This window comes from Rhinichthys klamathensis, unplaced genomic scaffold, assembly GCF_029890125.1.
Source record: "Rhinichthys klamathensis goyatoka isolate OS25496 unplaced genomic scaffold, OSU_Roscu_1.1 h1tg000011l_1, whole genome shotgun sequence".
Lineage (NCBI taxonomy): Eukaryota > Metazoa > Chordata > Actinopteri > Cypriniformes > Leuciscidae > Rhinichthys > Rhinichthys klamathensis.
The window spans coordinates 9,212,501-9,230,000 of NW_026606564.1; the positions used below are offsets into that span (position 1 = coordinate 9,212,501).

At 41.2% G+C, this 17,500-nt stretch overlaps 5 non-coding genes and 1 pseudogene across 5 annotated transcripts; all 6 read left to right on the top strand.

The window, feature by feature from the left end:
• The first annotated feature begins 3,604 nt into the window (after positions 1 to 3,604).
• Positions 3,605 to 3,723, top strand: LOC130102647 (5S ribosomal RNA). The gene has a single exon (XR_008809251.1). It is a non-coding gene; the product is annotated as a 5S ribosomal RNA (ribosomal RNA).
• Positions 3,724 to 3,784: 61 nt separating this feature from the next.
• Positions 3,785 to 3,903, top strand: LOC130101650 (5S ribosomal RNA). The gene has a single exon (XR_008809021.1). It is a non-coding gene; the product is annotated as a 5S ribosomal RNA (ribosomal RNA).
• A 109-nt stretch (positions 3,904 to 4,012) lies between these two features.
• LOC130102711 (5S ribosomal RNA) lies at positions 4,013 to 4,131 on the top strand. Its single transcript, XR_008809267.1, has one exon. It is a non-coding gene; the product is annotated as a 5S ribosomal RNA (ribosomal RNA).
• Positions 4,132 to 4,192: 61 nt separating this feature from the next.
• LOC130102151 (5S ribosomal RNA) lies at positions 4,193 to 4,311 on the top strand. Its single transcript, XR_008809139.1, has one exon. It is a non-coding gene; the product is annotated as a 5S ribosomal RNA (ribosomal RNA).
• A 61-nt stretch (positions 4,312 to 4,372) lies between these two features.
• LOC130101724 (5S ribosomal RNA) lies at positions 4,373 to 4,495 on the top strand (annotated as a pseudogene).
• Positions 4,496 to 13,067: 8,572 nt separating this feature from the next.
• LOC130102198 (5S ribosomal RNA) lies at positions 13,068 to 13,186 on the top strand. The gene has a single exon (XR_008809152.1). It is a non-coding gene; the product is annotated as a 5S ribosomal RNA (ribosomal RNA).
• The last annotated feature ends 4,314 nt before the right edge of the window (positions 13,187 to 17,500 follow it).

A 17,500-nucleotide genomic window follows, 5' to 3' on the forward strand; every position in this document is an offset into this window, starting at 1 on the left:
GTCAAGGAATGAATTATTACACTTAATGAATGAAGAAAATATGGTAGATTTTTGGAGGTTAGAAAACCCTGATAAAAGAGAATACTCTCGGAGACAAGTTGTGCTCAATAACCTTAAACAAAGTAGAATTGATCTCTGCTGGGTAAAGCAGGATATAGTCCAGTATATGAAAAATGTGATATATAGGTTTACAGCATATAGTGACCATGCTGTTCTAGAATTTCAAGTGGGTAAAATAATGCAACAAAAAGGTGGGGGGCTTTGGTGTTTAAATGCAAGCTTGTTAAGTGATGTAAATTATAAGGTTAAAATCTATGATTGTATAAAATCTGAATTGATGAAACATTTAGATTCTGAAAATGTATGTGTAAGATGGGAGATTTTAAAACAGAAAATGAAGATCTTGAGTATTAGGTATGCAAAAGGGAAAAATGGTATAGAGAGGAGAGATTACAAAGAAATGCAAAAGAGATTTTCTTTAGAATTGGAACAAATAAGCAGTAATCCAAATTATGACTTGACAAACTATTTAAAAATTAAATCAGATTTGGGGAAATATGAGGAAAAAAAATGTAAAGGGGCAATTATAAGAAGCAGGGCGAAGTATGCTTTAGAAGGTGAGAAATGCACGTTCTTTTTAAATATGGAAAAGCAAAATCAGGGAAGAAACTTTATTACTGAGTTAGAAGATGGAAAAGGGGGAAAAGTGAGTGATTTGGTAGGGATTTTAGATACTGTTGAATCCTTTTATAGGACTCTCTTTAAGAAAGAGGGGGTACATATAGAGAGTATGGGAGAAGTGCTGAGTACAGTTAAAGCCAGATTATCGGATATAGATAGGATTTTTTGTGATAATGATATATCGGTGCATGAAATCAATGAGGCAATCTCTAGTCTGAACACTAATAAAAGTCCATGCTCAGATGGCCTAACTGGAGAGTTTTATAGAACCTTTAAGGATGTTCTAGCACCAATATTGTTAGAGCTATATCAGTTTATGGAGGAAAAGCAGGTAATGCCAGAGACAATGGCGGCTGGGGTATTAACTATTCTTTTTAAAAATAAAGGGAGTAGATTAAGTTTAGAAAACTATAGACCAATTAGCCTCTTAAATACTGACTATAAAATATTGGCAAAAATACTAGCAAATCGGCTAAAGAAAGTAATTGGGAGTATTGTTGCCCCAACACAGGCTTACAGTATACCCGGGAGTGATATTGCAGATATTATAAGTACAATTAGGGATGTGGTTTTCCATATGAAGAAAGAAGGAGGTATATTTTTAAGTGTTGATTTAAACAAAGCTTTTGATAGGGTGGAACACCTTTTTTTAGAAAAGACTTTGGAAACGTTTGGTTTTGGCAGTAAATTTAGATCATGGATAAGGTTGCTGTATATTAGTGCGTGCAGTGTAGTTAAGTGCAATGGTGTGTTAACGGATGTTTTTAGTATTGAGAGATCGATAAGGCAGGGTTGCCCTTTGTCTGCCCTGCTATATTGTATCACTGTTGAGCCATTGGCAACCCTGATAAAGGCAGATAAAGGTTTAAAACCTATAAATTTAGCAGGTGATGGTGTCAGTCTAATTCATCAGTATGCTGATGATACTACATTTACCGTGAGGGATATAGACAGTATAAAAAGGATAGTGGAGCACATGAAAACATATGGTAGAGCGGCAGGGGCAAAGATTAATGTTGAGAAGTCTGAAATTATGTTCTTTGGAGAAACTAAAATATCTGACTGTGGTATCCCTTTTAAAAACGTTAAAGATTACATCAAAGTTCTGGGGGTGAATATAGGTGTTGAGGATATTAAAGCGAGGGATGTTACTTGGTCTGAAATTCTACAAAAAATAAGGCGAACTGTGAATTACTGGAAATTAAGAGGTCTTACACTGAAAGGGAAAGTGACTGTTGTCAATGTATTATTAATGACAAGATTTGGTCATACATTGGGTGTGTTAGACATGCCAGACTGGGTTTTAAAAGAGGCAAACTCTATTGTTTCAGATTTCTTGTGGAGGGGGAAAAATGTTAGAATTTCAAAAAGGGTTTTGATAGCAGATAATAAGGAGGGAGGCTTAAAATTGGTGGATTTGAAGGTGAGGAGGGAAGCGCTAAGACTTAAAATTGTTAAGAAATATCTATATAGCAAAGAAATATATGGTTGGAAATTTTGCATGAGGGATTGTTTGGAGAAATTTGGGGCTTGTAGTCAAAGTAATCTGTTTATGTGTTTAAGAGAGTCTATGATAAAAGATGTGCCACAATTCTATAGAGAAGTCCTCCAAGCGTGGGCTAAATTTCTACCTCAAGTGTATTACAAGTGTGATATGCTTGAATTAGTGCTAAATCAACCAGTGTTTTTGAACCCGAAGATAACAGATAAGGGACATATGTTGGAAAACAAAAATTTTATGAAAGTTGGACTATACCAGATAAAAGATTATGTGAATGAAGTAGTTCCAGGTTTTCTGCCCTCCCAGGCAATCTTGGATATTGTAATGGAAGGAAATGGGAAAATGAGGAAAGGTACAGTTATTAATGTTTTTGGGAAAATTAAGAATAGTATTCCAAAATCTTGGATTGCCTTAATAGACAAACAAGTGGATAAAACAAAAGAGTATAGGTTTCCTGAAATGTATATTGAGCAGAATGGTTGTAAAGTGGAATTGGCAAAGATGCAATTAAAAGGGTTCTATAGGATTATGCTGAAAAAAGAAATTAAAAGGCTTACAGCAGAAATTTATTGGAGAAATGTCTATCCAGAGATCAAGCTAGATACGTTGTGGAATAATTTACATGTTAGATATAATTCAATAGAATGTGAACAGAATGATTTCATGCTTCGGCATAACAGAGTGTATACAAAAGAGGTCCTGCGTCAGATTGACAAAAGTATTGGGAGAGAATGTGATGTATGTAATGAAGAAGTTGAGACTTTAATGCATTTATATGTAGAATGTCAAGGTCTTGAAGAGTACCATGAGTTGTTAAAACAACTTGTGAGGGAAAATTGGGAGAAAATACAATTTGTGGACAAGGAGTGGAGTAAGATTTTTCTGTTTGGTATGGTAAAGGAAAAGAATATAAAAGGGAATCTGTGTCTATTAAATATGATACTAAGCTATGCAAGGTATGCAGTAAGGTTGAGGAGAAATGTAGCCTACTTTGAAAAAAGAAAGGAAAATGTGTGGTGTCTTTTCAAAGCCTTGTTAAAACAACACATAAGAATGATTTATTCGTGTAAGAATATTGATTTTTGTGCTTTGTTTGTTGATGGAAGCAAATTTATTTCTGTTACAACATTGAATGAACTTGTGTTTAATTTTTGAGAAGTCAATTAATAGAAGACTGCTGAAAATGTAATGTTGAAATTTATGTTGTATTTACTGTAACTTTTTGTAATAAAAAAACAAAAAAAACAAAAAAAACAAAAAAAAAACACGCCCGATCTCGTCTGATCTCGGAAGCTAAGCAAGGTCGGGCCTGGTTAGTACTTGGATGGGAGACCGCCTGGGAATACCAGGTGCTGTAAGCTTTATTGTTTACTTTACTAATGTTCTAACCTTTCAAATAGCCCAATTTTGGCAGCAGATTTCGCTTACGGCCATACCACCTTGAGCACGCCCGATCTCGTCTGATCTCGGAAGCTAAGCAAGGACGGGCCTGGTTAGTACTTGGATGGGAGACCGCCTGGGAATACCAGGTGCTGTAAGCTTTATTGTTTACTTTACTAATGTTCTAACCTTTCAAATAGCCCAATTTTGGCAGCAGATTTCGCTTACGGCCATACCACCTTGAGCACGCCCGATCTCGTCTGATCTCGGAAGCTAAGCAAGGTCGGGCCTGGTTAGTACTTGGATGTGAGACTGCCTGGGAATACCAGGTGCTGTAAGCTTTATTGTTTAAAAAAAAATAAAAAAATAAAAAGAGTCAATGATCTTCTTCAAAAAGCCGGAAAGAGTCTCTTTGATTCTTCAAAAAGCCCAATTTTGGCAGCAGATTTCGCTTACGGCCATACCACCTTGAGCACGCCCGATCTCGTCTGATCTCGGAAGCTAAGCAAGGTCGGACCTGGTTAGTACTTGGATAGGAGACCGCCTGGGAATACCAGGTGCTGTAAGCTTTATTGTTTACTTTACTAATGTTCTAACCTTTCAAATAGCCCAATTTTGGCAGCAGATTTCGCTTACGGCCATACCACCTTGAGCACGCCCGATCTCGTCTGATCTCGGAAGCTAAGCAAGGTCGGGCCTGGTTAGTACTTGGATGGGAGACCGCCTGGGAATACCAGGTGCTGTAAGCTTTATTGTTTACTTTACTAATGTTCTAACCTTTCAAATAGCCCAATTTTGGCAGCAGATTTCGCTTACGGCCATACCACCTTGAGCACGCCCGATCTCGTCTGATCTCGGAAGCTAAGCAAGGTCGGGCCTGGTTAGTACTTGGATGGGAGACTGCCTGGGAATGGCTCATGACCCCCCCAAGTACATATTGCTCGACCCTGGGATCGATCGAAAATGATCAAAACGGATGGTGCCATCTGGTGGTCAACATCCTGAAGAGTTATTTACAGAAATTGTCATGTACAAAGCCTAGTTTATTGAAATCCACTAGTCTGCTGAATGTTTTGTTTATTATTTTCATAGTTTGAGTTGATGTAGCTGATGAGATTCATATAGTCAAGTGGAAAAGTGTGCAATTGTTACATTTCTGGGCTGAATTAAGAAAGGGTGTAATGTATCAGTGCACTCTCACATTTTTGTGACCACCCAGGGGGTACAGCCAGCGCACAGTGGGGTGTATTCACACCTCTGGTAGTGGCGGAGAAGAAACAAGGACTTCTAATTGCTTTGATGTGGTTTTTTTTTTGTGTTTTTTTTTTACACTATCCCACCCCTTTTGAAACCCAAGCATACAGAGACTCCAAAATACTTGAAATACTTTTACAACTTTTATTTTTCACCCAGAATGTGTTTCATTTAAAGGCAATGCATGAAAACACACGTAAACAAGATCTGTTTGGTTTAAAGCTCGCTCACCACGACAAGGTACAGATCTACGAGCGAGAACACGAGAGACAAACATTTACTACCATTTGCAAACATTTAGTTAAACATGAAGCTGACAGACAAACATCACAAGGACACGCACACATAAATAACATTACTACTAATCAAAAACACTTAATTAAAAACACAAACTTGTACTAAAGATAAAAATTAACAATTGGTTTGTACAGGCCAAAGCCCAATAAAGAATAGGATTATCCAAAGACTCAGGTCACCAATCAACAAATAAAGGCTCAAGCCATTCCTGTCTGTTAAATTTTTTTGTGTTTTTTCTTTGGCAAACTTTTGTTAAACATGAAGCAGACAAAGACATACAAACATCACAAAGACATGAAGCTGACAAAACAAACAAACAACACGCATGACAAAAACACAGATTATCTGAACATGAACAACCACTAAAGGGTATGTAAACTGATTGTGTTAGAGCAGAACTGATTAAGGTTAAAATGATTGAGGTTAGATTGGCCTTGATATTGAACATAGGCCAGAACATGTTTGTAAAAAAAAGATACTACAAAGTGCATTTTAACAGCAACATAAATAATAATAAAAAACAAACACAAGAACATTAAGTAAAACTGTAAAGTGCATTTTTTTTAACTTTTGAACTATATAAATAAATAGATTGTACTTGAAACACAAACACACAAACAAACACAACAAGCCTCTTTCTCCTACAGATGGCACAGGAGAAGTGACATCACACAGGTAAGTTATTTACAGTTATTTACACAGTTCTCCTCTTTTCCAACTCCAAATCCACCACACTTTTAAAGTTTTCAAAGCTGCCGTACACCACATTGTCAAACCCAGAGGTGGTGGATTTCCTAGTGGATGGACAATAGGAAAACATCTTCTGGGTGCTTCCAGCCACTTTGTCCTTGGAAGGTGTGTACCTCTTCCGCTGTCCACCACAATTAGGCACGTGGCAAGCCCCACATGGCCGCGAGGACTTGTTCGGCATGAATGCCTTGACTGTTGGTGCAGGAGGTACAAAGCTCTGGCTGCACGATGGCCCACGAAACAGGACGGAGGGAGCCTGTGGCTGTGCGGGGAGAACCAGCAGTATGGGTGCTGCCGACACAGGGGGTGGTCCAGAGGTGGGCGCAGCAGGCTTTGGCTGGAGGTGGGTGGACGCAGCAGACCTTGGCAGAATGGGGGTGGGCGCAGCAGGCTTTGGCCGAGTGGAGGAGGACGACGCCATGGGCTGAACGGGCTGGTTCACAGGAGGCACAGGTTCTGGCTCTTCAACAAATAATCTGGAAATATAAAATACACATGTAATGAGTATTGATATGACGTGTGTGCTATTTGCTTTCTACAGCCAACAGGTGAAAGTGCTTATGACAACTTACCTCCGCTTCTCACCACGCCTTTTTCCAGCCTCGTGATGAACGTGCTGGTACTGGACCTGAGGCCGGTCTGGCGGTGGGAGGGATGTTGGCAGCGCAGGAGCTTCCGGGAACGGTGCGTCCGACAGCACTTTCAGGTGAGGCGTCACCTTTGGCAGTACCGTTGCCACGTAGTTGGCCTTTTTCTCCTCCCTGGCAGCGAAGGTTGAGATGGACTTGGCGTTCAAGTTGGGCAGTGGAATGGCGAGACCGCCGAGGATGGGGTCATCTCGGACTCGGTCTGCAATCCTCTTATACTGTCCCTTCAAAGAAGCCGTGACCTTGCTGAGGGAGGTGAGCTGATTGGCCGGCGCTCGGTTCTTCAGCATCTTGAGGAGGAGGTAGAGCAGGCGACTGTCCTCGGTCACCTGTGCCGCCTGAGCGTACCTCATGCAGCCAAACTTGGTCTTCTGGGCTGCTCTGGTCTCAGGAGAGTCCGCCCCAAGGCACCGACCGAACAAGGTGTAGCCCCACCTGGACTCGTACCGCTTGACGAAGCGGGCGGCGGTCTTGTCGTGGTCGTGGAGAGAGCTGGCGGCGGCCGCGATCTTCTGCCTGAGGTCAGCCGGCACTAGGTGGTGGTCGCTGTTGTTGGCCAGTTCTAGGAGGAGCAAGGCCAGTGCCTCCACTTCCTCTATACCTGGCAGATGCAGATGTCGATGTCGATGGCTCATCAGCACGTCTTGCAGGGCAGGACTGTCCTCCTCTTCCGCCTGTTCTGCCTGGGTGAGGACGACGTGCTTTCCACAGACTCTGTCTATCGGGTCCTCCTCTGTATCAGAAGACATGCCGAGACCCTCGTCCGCCATCTCGTCGTCTCCCTGCTCAGCCTCCTCCTCCTCCTCCTCCTCCTCCTCACGCGACTGCTCTTCCTCAACTGCAAATATGTAATTGTACTAAATTGCAAACGTGTCTACACAACAATAGGTTTTTTTTGCACCAGGTTTGTCATCATTGTTTAAGTGTGTGATCAAGTACTGTACCTTTCTGCACGTAGTAGTCCCTGGCAGTGAAGCTGGTGGACTGGCACATGGCGTACTCAACACCAAGGAGCTCCTCCTCTTCGGGGTGCTCGTACGCTTCGGGGACCGGCATCGGTGCAGCAAAGTTGGGCTCCAGGACGTGCTCCTTGCCGAAGAGAACCTCGGCCTGCTGGTTGACGCGCTGGATCTGCCGTGCGTCCAAGCACGACGTCTGCCAGCCATGACCACCAGCGACACGGAGCGATGCCATGCGGTGGTTCCACTGCACGGCAAAGGACACCAAGTATACCTGAAACACATTTCCATTTTGAGTGTTATTGTGTACAATGTTTACAAGTGATGACTGGAGCTGTGAAATAAAATGTATCATTGAAACTATCATCGACACTTTTCTTTTTAAATTATACTGTATGATGTGCTATATGAACATTTATAAAACGGTTAGTTCCAATCCTTGATTCTGATTGGTCAATAGCTGTGCTTTTTCCACGATAAAACACGGCTATGACTGCTTCACCCAACGGTTTTATTTATCACTGCGCCCTTAGCAACACCCTTAGCAACACCCTTAGCAACCACAACTACAGAGCTACTGGAGGCCAAACTTAAAACAAAGAAAGCACTGGAGCGACATTCTTGCTGCAACAGAAAACACTGCTGACAGTGCTGAGCCCCAACTAAAGAGAACCGCGTTAAATATTACCACAGTGGAGCCGAATGAAATGAGACAAATATTTAATGTGTGCACAATAAACAGAGATGTTCAAATAAATTTAAATAAACAACAATAAAAAAAAGTATCTCTTGTTCATTAATAAAATAACAATAAAAAAAGTATCTCTTGTTCATTAATAACATTAATAAAATAGATTAAAGACCTAACTGTTACCTATCAAAATATGTGCCCTTGTGTTTTTATTTAGGCTATGTAAATATTTAGTTTAGTGCAGTGAGAAAATAATGGAATAAACAAAAAAATAAACGTTTTCTCATGCTGAGAGATAAGCTATGCCTATTTGTGTGAGGAAATTTCACAAATATTGTGTTGTAAAAAATAAAAAGAATGAGACAAAGTTTGTTGTTTTTATTTGAGCTTTCATGCATATTACACATTGGAACGATGTTGTTCACTGTCAGGGACTATTTTTTTCTAGCGGAAGGAATGCTTTTAATGATTTAACCATGGAAGTTGCACGAATACATTTTTTTTTTACTTTAATATTGTATGGTAACCGCAACCGTGTGGTAAAAGCAATAAACCTATGCTCCGCTTCGCGTCGTGCCTAACAACACCCTTCAGCTGTTACTTATTCACGATACAGCAGAGCCTCTCGTACCTTATTGCTTACGTGTCTGCAATAAAGCTTTATATATATTATGTTTTAATCACTCACTTGGAATGGCATAATCCCACATCGCTGTGATGGGACGGCGTTGACCAGGTGGGCGTGCAACCCCTCCAGAGAGTTACTGCCTCGCCGGCACTTGTGCTTGTTCAGTCGGACGCCGTTCATCACCACCACCTTCACAGACACATACAGCGGTATGCCAGGGGGATCCTGTAACACACAACATATTGCAAGGTCCTTATTTATTCTGGTGTCCTTTTGAAATGTTGCCATATACAAGTTTGAATGGTTTTGACACACGATGACTGCAAAGACATTAACCCACCTGCATGCAACTGAGGTGCTTGCTCGCAACTGCCCAGTGAGCGTCGACTGCCTCTGACGACTTGAACAGGTGAATGCCATCGATGTCAAGGCCGGCTGGTCCCCGGAACTCAGCAAGGATGGACTCTATCACCAAAGCAGTTTCCTGTAACACATAGGATATATTCTCAGTGTCCAGTGTTTAATGGATCTGGATCAGTTGAATACATATGTGAATATGAAAGCCACACTTACCACAACCCCACGGGTAATACGCCTTACATACGACCTGATCTGATGAGGCTTGAGGAAGGCCATCATCTCCTCATCAGAGTACCTGCCGTAGAGCTCTGGGTTTCCGTTCCTGACCGCCTGGATGAGGAGCATCATGTCCGCCTTGTTGTAGGCGAGCACGGAACCCGCCATGGCACTCATGAAAGCCCCGTACTTGGCGTGGCTCTGCTTGATCACGACGGCGTCCCAGCGGTGCAGCCAGTGGCGGATGTCCAGCCTGATGACGGTACCCCTCTTCACCCAGTCACCAAACAGATTTTCCAAGAACGATGAACCACTGTCACTGAAAATGATATCGTGACATTTTGTGTAGGTGTGTTACATGTTGGATTATCCATTTCATCATAGGTTTCAACTGCTATTGAACTCACCGACAGCAGTTGTTGTCCGCGTACACCACCTTCGGAGCAGGAGCGTTGGCACGGCGAAAGCGGGCGACCAGACCTCTGGCCATGCGTGCGTAGCACCCCTCGGACTCGGACGCCACCACCACTGTGGTCAAGAACTGACCCCACTCATTCAGCACGCTGGTGACGTACTGCATGGTGCCCTGGCCGTCGCCGTAGATCTTCTTGAGAATCTATAAAAACAAAGCAGAACATTCATTGCGTGGTGTTTATCAACAGTCAGTCTGTTCCATATGATCACAAGTACTTTATGCTGTACATACCTTCCTCGTGCCGTCGATGCACAAGATTTCCCCAGTCGTACTGAGGATTTGGTCCCTGTACACGGGCATCTTCTCCATCTCCAGGATCAGGAGCGCACGCCTCAGGACCCGAGCAGACGGAAGGGGAGACGGGGCGATGGGAGGGGTGTAAGTGCCGGCTGCTCTGGCAAACAACAGGATGCCTTGCTGAGACGAAGACGATCCAGCCGCCGACGTGTAGGCATCGTACAGGAGAGTCTGGTACAGGTCCCGACGCTCCACGTACCACTCGTCGTGGCCCTGCTGCAGCAGCCTCTGCACCTTGCTCATTGAGACAGCGTTGAGTCGGTCGCTCATCAGGGTGACCACACTTCTGTCCACAGCACGCTTGCCGCAGATTATGGCAGGGAACATGCTTCTGACGGCCGGGGCGAGATTCATCAGAATTTTCGGACTGTACGCCAGCCAGGTGTACTGCTGTTGGGCACGGTGGGCGCCATCCTCCTCGTCATCGCTGTCGTCCGCGTGCGCCTGGCTCGGCTCCTCCCTCAGCTTGAGACAGTGTTTGCACATCAACCTCTCGGTCAGCAGGGTGTAATGGAATTTCATGCCGCACACTTGCCTGGCGTAGCTGCCGTACCCTCTCTTCTCCAGGTAGTACTCTGGCGGTGCGGGGCAGTTGGTGTTGGGGCAGCGGATCAATGCCTTCATCACGCCGACCGGGCGCCAGAAGAAGGCAGGGGTGGTGAAGAAGGAGAGCATGTTGGGCACAGCTCCCTTGACGGCCATAGGAGGTGGGGGCGGGTGGAACTCCATCTTCTCCTTAAAGAGCTTCCTCTCGGCCATCTCTCCCCTGACATTCTTGTACTTGGACGCCCTCTCGAACAGCCCATAGGTCTCGTTGGTCTTCAGCCACTTGATGTTCGCGGCGGCTATACCAAGGGCTTGGGCGGATTCAGGCGGCTGCTCCCAGAACTTCTGCCAGCCCTCCAGCACGACGCCACCGGGTTCCGAGGTCTCTCGGAGGGACGAGGGTCCGGGCCTGTCATCCTGGCACACAGAGCTGGCGAGGTCTCCCCAGGTGGTCAGCTGCGTGCTGACCGACGCCTCGGACCTGTCCAGGACACTCTCTGAAGAGGAGAACACCACAAAAATGTATCAACTGCATTGCTCGATACATACTGATGAATTTCACGTGGCACAAACACATATATACACAAATTATACCTGCAGCAGCCAACAACTCGGCATCGCAGGCGTAGTTGGGGTCCTGCTGAGAGAGGTCGGGGATGGTCGGAGGAGCCTGGTCTTTCTTTGATTGCGCTTTCTGCAGAAAATAAAACACAACCATAGAATAATCTCATAAAATAATACTTTTACTAATACTGGTTACTGCTTAACATCAATTACTCAGGTCTAAAAGGTAACTGAGTTTATCTTACCTTCAACCTCCTGTCAAGGTGCCATGTGACAGGAGGGAACTCTCTGGCGTACTCGAGCAGTCGCTCCTTCTGCCACTTCAGCAGCTCGTTCTGCTCTCCCTGCTGGCAGTACTGGAACAGCAACCACACCAGCCAGCCGACATCGTTTTCTAGAAGCCACCTGAAGGTCTGACCGGCGTACTTCCCGAACACGATGACCAGCTGACCTTTCCACAGCTCACCCCCGGACCTCTTGGCAGCCGCCTCTGCTGTCTTGGGATCCACCCATGTAGGGTCAACAACAGTGCTGGGGGCCTCTGCCACAGACTTTGCTGCCTCTGTACACTGCAGCCTGGCCTCTCCTTGCCGGTACAAAATTATGTTGGGGTACTGGTGTTGCTGTTGATGGCTGACCAGCAAAGATTTGGTGGTCAAGCTCTTCCTGCAGACATCGCAGTCAAAGGTCTCCCTGGCGACGTCATGGATCTTCAGATGCCTCGTCAGGTTGGACTTTACAGTGAAAGTCTTGTCGCACACGCTGCACCGATGTCTAGGCTTCTCCATGTTTCATCTGGTACAGTAAAACATGAATAAATGAGTAAAACTTAAAGCAGATGATGGCTTAAATACATTTGTAAAAAACACATCTTTTTAAAATTGCTTACATAGACTTATGATTAGTATTTTAATGATGTGTACTGTAATGATTATTTTGTATTACTTTTGTACTTCTGTATTTTACTTGTTTTATTGTTTGTAGCGCTTTGGAATTTAGAAAAGCGCATTATAAATAAAATGTATTATTATTATTATTATTTATTGTAGAGACCCTGCAGCCCTCGTAAAAGTAGTAACCAAAAACAGCCCATTCATTCATTACTTTGTTTTTAGCATGCAAATCGCGTTTGGCATGTTTACACTTCTAAAGCATTTTACACATCGAATTTCAACTCCACACTGTTGTAACACCATCTCTATGGTCTTAAGAAGTGAGCTAGAGTGTCTGATCACGTTGTTGAAGTATTTCCAGGGATCGTCAGGTCATTACAGCGGCGATTGGTAGCTCATTCATTCAGTATTCGCTGAGTTTGTGAAGAAAATCCAGCAAAACGCGCCGGCGCGTCCAGACAGTAGTAGTACATTCTTCAAGGTCTCAACATGTAAAATCAATAGTCTGGTCGCATTTTAAACGCATTTCAGAGAACTCAAATCTAGCTATTTTAATGTAAACAAGCGGTGCTAGCCTAGCCAATTGGGGACAGAAAATTAGTGTCAGTACGGCGCTAACGAGATATTTTCATGTAAAATCTTGAATAGCAGGCAAATTATCCCAAAAAATATATTTCGTTTCATTCATTACTTAGCACATAATTATACCACACGTACCTGAGAGTAGAAAAACAGTCCAATCGGTCATCAATAACGCCGACCACAATAAATTAGTTAAAGACCGCCAGTATTTTTTTTAAACAGCTCACACAGCTAGATGACGTTTTCCGATCCTCGCTCAATGATGAATACCAGGTGCTGTAAGCTTTATTGTTTACTTTACTAATGTTCTAACCTTTCAAATAGCCCAATTTTGGCAGCAGATTTCGCTTACGGCCATACCACCTTGAGCACGCCCGATCTCGTCTGATCTCGGAAGCTAAGCAAGGTCGGGCCTGGTTAGTACTTGGATGGGAGACCGCCTGGGAATACCAGGTGCTGTAAGCTTTATTGTTTAAAAAAAAAAAAAAAAAAAAAGAGTCAATGAGCTTCTTCAAAAAGCCGGAAAGAGTCTCTTTGTTTCTTCAAAAAGCCCAATTTTGGCAGCAGATTTCGCTTACGGCCATACCACCTTGAGGGCGCCATAGAGCATTCAGGAAGTGAGTTGGCAGTTTGTAGTGAGTAGTAGGTGAGACAGGCTCACCAATTTTCCGTTTTTTATTTCAATTTTGTTTTGTTTTTTCAGTTAGGAAAGTTTTTTTTTTTGAGAGGGTTTTTCGTATTATTATTTTTTAACCCCAAACAGTTTTTTACTGTTTGGGGTTTAAGACAACAAAAAATATGGATTTAACGGACAAAGAACACGGACTGGTAAAACGACATGATATGGGATATACGGAACCAGGATATGTTGCAGACATGACTGAAAGGAATATAAATGAAGGAAATGGAGAAAACAATAAGGAAACATGGGCGATGGTGGTTTCAAGGAGAAATCAAGAAGGAAAATCAAATGGACAAAAACGGAAAGAAGATCTACAAATAACTGAAGGAATGGGAATTGAGAAAGAAGTTGGAGAAAAAAGACATGATCTATCTCAAGGACAACAAATGATAAAGAGAGTAAGTAATCAAGCAAGGTATCAGAGGGAATATAAGAAAGAAGCAACATTAACAATGACTGTTAAAGATATAGACAACATAACAATAATAATGATAATTAAAGCAGTTGAAGACAAAGTTGGAATTGGAAAGCTGATTGGACTAAGAAGAAAGAGTAATAATGAGTTTGAAATGACTTTGGGAAGTGAGATGGACTGTGATTTGCTGTTGAATGGAATAATGATTAACGGACAAGAATGCGAGATGAGGAAACTGTGTGCAACAGAAAGAATGGTCTCCTTCTTGAGTCTGCCCAGCTACATAGAGGATGATGAAATCAGTCAAAAACTGATCAATTGGGGTGTAACTCCCATTCTGCCTCTAAGACGGAGATACCATCCAGGGACAACTGTGGCGGACGGAACACGGTTCCTGAGAGTAAAGTTTACACAAGAGGTGACTTCTTTGCCATATAATACAAGTTTCATGACTGAAGAAGGAGTGCAGTACTTCAGAGTTATCCATGATAATCAAGTGAAGACATGCAGGATCTGTGCAAGTCCGGAACATGAAAAAAAGGACTGCCCTCAATTCCTATGCAGAAACTGTCTTGCGCAGGGGCATTATGCGCGGGAGTGTAAAGTCCCGCGGTGCCAAGGCTGCCAGAAGACAATGTTAAGATGCAGATGTGAGAGAAACGACGAGGAAAATGAAGATACAGGAATGGAAATACAAGAGGTGATGGGAGTTACAACAATTGAGAGTTTAAATGATTCACAAAGGCAGACTCAAGGACAGGAAGATAAACAAGATGAAGAGGAAGAGGAGAACACTAAAATAGATGAGAATGAAGAAAAGAATGAGGATGGAGAACAAGGAATGGAGATGGGAATAGGAGCGAAAAAAGAGGATGTAAACTTGATTGATTTTTCTAAGGAACAGGACGATGTGGACACTAATGGACTGGACTATGGAAAAGGACAAGGAAAGGAAAAAGCGGAGGAGAAGGGAATAAAGATACTGACTGAGGTAAGAGGAGCAGACAATGGAGGGGGAATTCGTGGAATGGAAAACAAAGGAAAAGAGAGACTGAATAGAGGTGTTAAAGCAAAAAAAGGGGGCCTAGACATTCAACAGGTTCTTAAAAAGCAGAGGATAAGAAGAGGAGAGCTAAAGGAAAGGCTGGAGAGGAGGAAAAAATAATGAAACGGTTTGAATGGTTGTTTTTTGCCTATTCAATCATTTCTTTGATGGGCTCCATAAGTATTATATCACTGAACGCTAGAGGATTATCCAAATGTCAAAAGTTTGAAAGATTAATGTGTCTGACCAAACAATGTGATGTGATATGTTTACAAGAAACGAAATGGGAAGATAAAATAAGTGATGAAATAAGAAAATTATGGAACGGAGAAATATATAGTAATTGTGATATGGAAAGAAAGAGAGGGGTAGCAATTTTAATAAGAAAAGGGATTTTTGAAGAAGTACATTTAGATTATAAAGATACAAATGGAAGAACAATAATTGTTAATTTTTTGTGTAATGGAAAAGAAATGAAAGTGTGTAACATACATGCACCAAATGATGAAAGAGAAAAATTTAAATTTTATAAGGATATGAATGAGTTAATAGGGAAACATGAAAACATTATAGTGTTAGGTGACTTTAATACTGTAATACAGAGAATTGATGTAGATGATTCAATGGGATTTAGAAGAGATAGAGGGAGGAATGAAATACACAATATAATGGAGAAATATAATATGGTGGATGTGTGGAGAGAGAGGAATGGTATGAAAAGAGAATATTCAAGAAGACAAATTGTGGACAGAGTTCTAAAGCAAAGTAGAATAGACTTATTTTTATGTAAGAAAAGGGAAGCTTTTTATGTCACAAAGGCTTCGTACAAAAATTATAGTGAGAGTGATCATGATTTTTTATGGATATCAATGAATTTTGATGAGGTTGATAAAGGACCGGGGGTGTGGGTACTAAATACAGAACTTCTAAAAAATGAAATATACAGAATGGAAATAGAAAGCATAATAATACATAGTGTTAATGATGAAATGTATGACATGGAAAAAGGGTATTGGTGGGATATTCTAAAAAATAGAATAAAACAATTCTCAGTGGATTATTCAAAAAAGTTGCAAAAAGCCAAAAAGGTGAAAGAAAATAAGATAAAAAAAGAGTGGGAGAAGAAATGAGGAAAGTAAGTGAGAATGATGGGAATATTGATAAGATAATAGAATTACAGGAAGAATTAAAGAAAATAGAAGAAGAGAAGTGCAAAGGAGCAATAATAAGAAGTAGGGCAAAAGACATTGTAGAAGGAGAAAGAAGTACAAAATATTTTTATGATTTAGAAAAAACAAGACAGAGAGCGGATATAACAAAAAGTATTAAAACACAAGATGGGAGGATTGTAGAAGATAAAATAGGAATTTTGAAAGAAATCAGAGAATTCTATAAGGATTTATTTACTGAAAATGAGGTCGTTTTAGAAGAAGAAGATTTTTTACTGAGTAAAATACAGGTTAAAGTTAATGAGGGAGACAAGGAAATGTGTGAGAGTGAGATAACGGAATTAGAAATAGAAATGGCAATTGATCAATTGAAAAATGCTAAAAGTCCTGGAATAGATGGATTACCAGTTGAATTTTATAAGACTTTTAAAGCTGTTTTATGTCCAATTTTAAACGAAATATTTATAGATATTTTCAGAAAAGGGAATCTAACTAATAGTATGAAGAAAGGTATGGTGAAAATAATTTACAAGAGAAAAGGGGATAAGAGAGAACTGAAAAACTACAGACCACTAAGCATGCTGAATACAGATTACAAAATATTAGCCAAAATTTTAGCCAATCGACTGAAAATAGTAGTACCAAATATAATTACAACAAATCAAGCATATGCTGTTTTAAAAAGAGATATCACTGATGTCATTAACAATATTAGAGATATGATATGGTACATGAAGGAGGAGAAAGAAACAGGATATATAATAAGTGTGGATTTAGAAAAGGCTTTTGATAGAGTTGAACACAAATACTTGATGCATGTTATGGAGAGATTTGGGTTTGGGGAGAATTTTTTAAAATGGATAAAATGTCTATATACAGATATAAGTAGTTGTGTGAAAGTGAATGGTTTTTTAACTAAAGATTTTAAAATAACAAGATCAATCAGACAAGGGTGTCCTTTGTCAGCATTATTATATACAATAGTATCCGAAGCTTTAGAACTGGCAATAGAACAGGAAAAGAACATACAAGGAATACGCATAAAAGGAGAAGAATCAGAACAAAAAATGTTTCAATATGCAGATGACACGACTTTGTTTGTAAAAGATATTAAAAGTATGGATAAAGCAATGGAAGTTTAAGAAAGTTATTGTAAAGGAACAGGGGCAAAAGTTAATAAAGAAAAAACCACATACATGAAAATTGGATTACCAAATGATTTACATAATAAAATGCAATTTAAGGAAGAGAAGAAGAATATGAAAATTTTAGGTATAAGGGTTGGAGAAAATGAAAATGAAATAAGGGAAGTGGTATGGGAGGAGGTTTTAAAAGGAATGGAAAAGAGATTAAATTTCTGGAAATTAAGAGGTTTATTTTTAAAAGGGAAGGTTTTAGTTATTAATTCTTTATTTTTATCAAAAATGTGGTATGTATTAGGTTCTGTGAGTTTGCCTATATGGGTGTA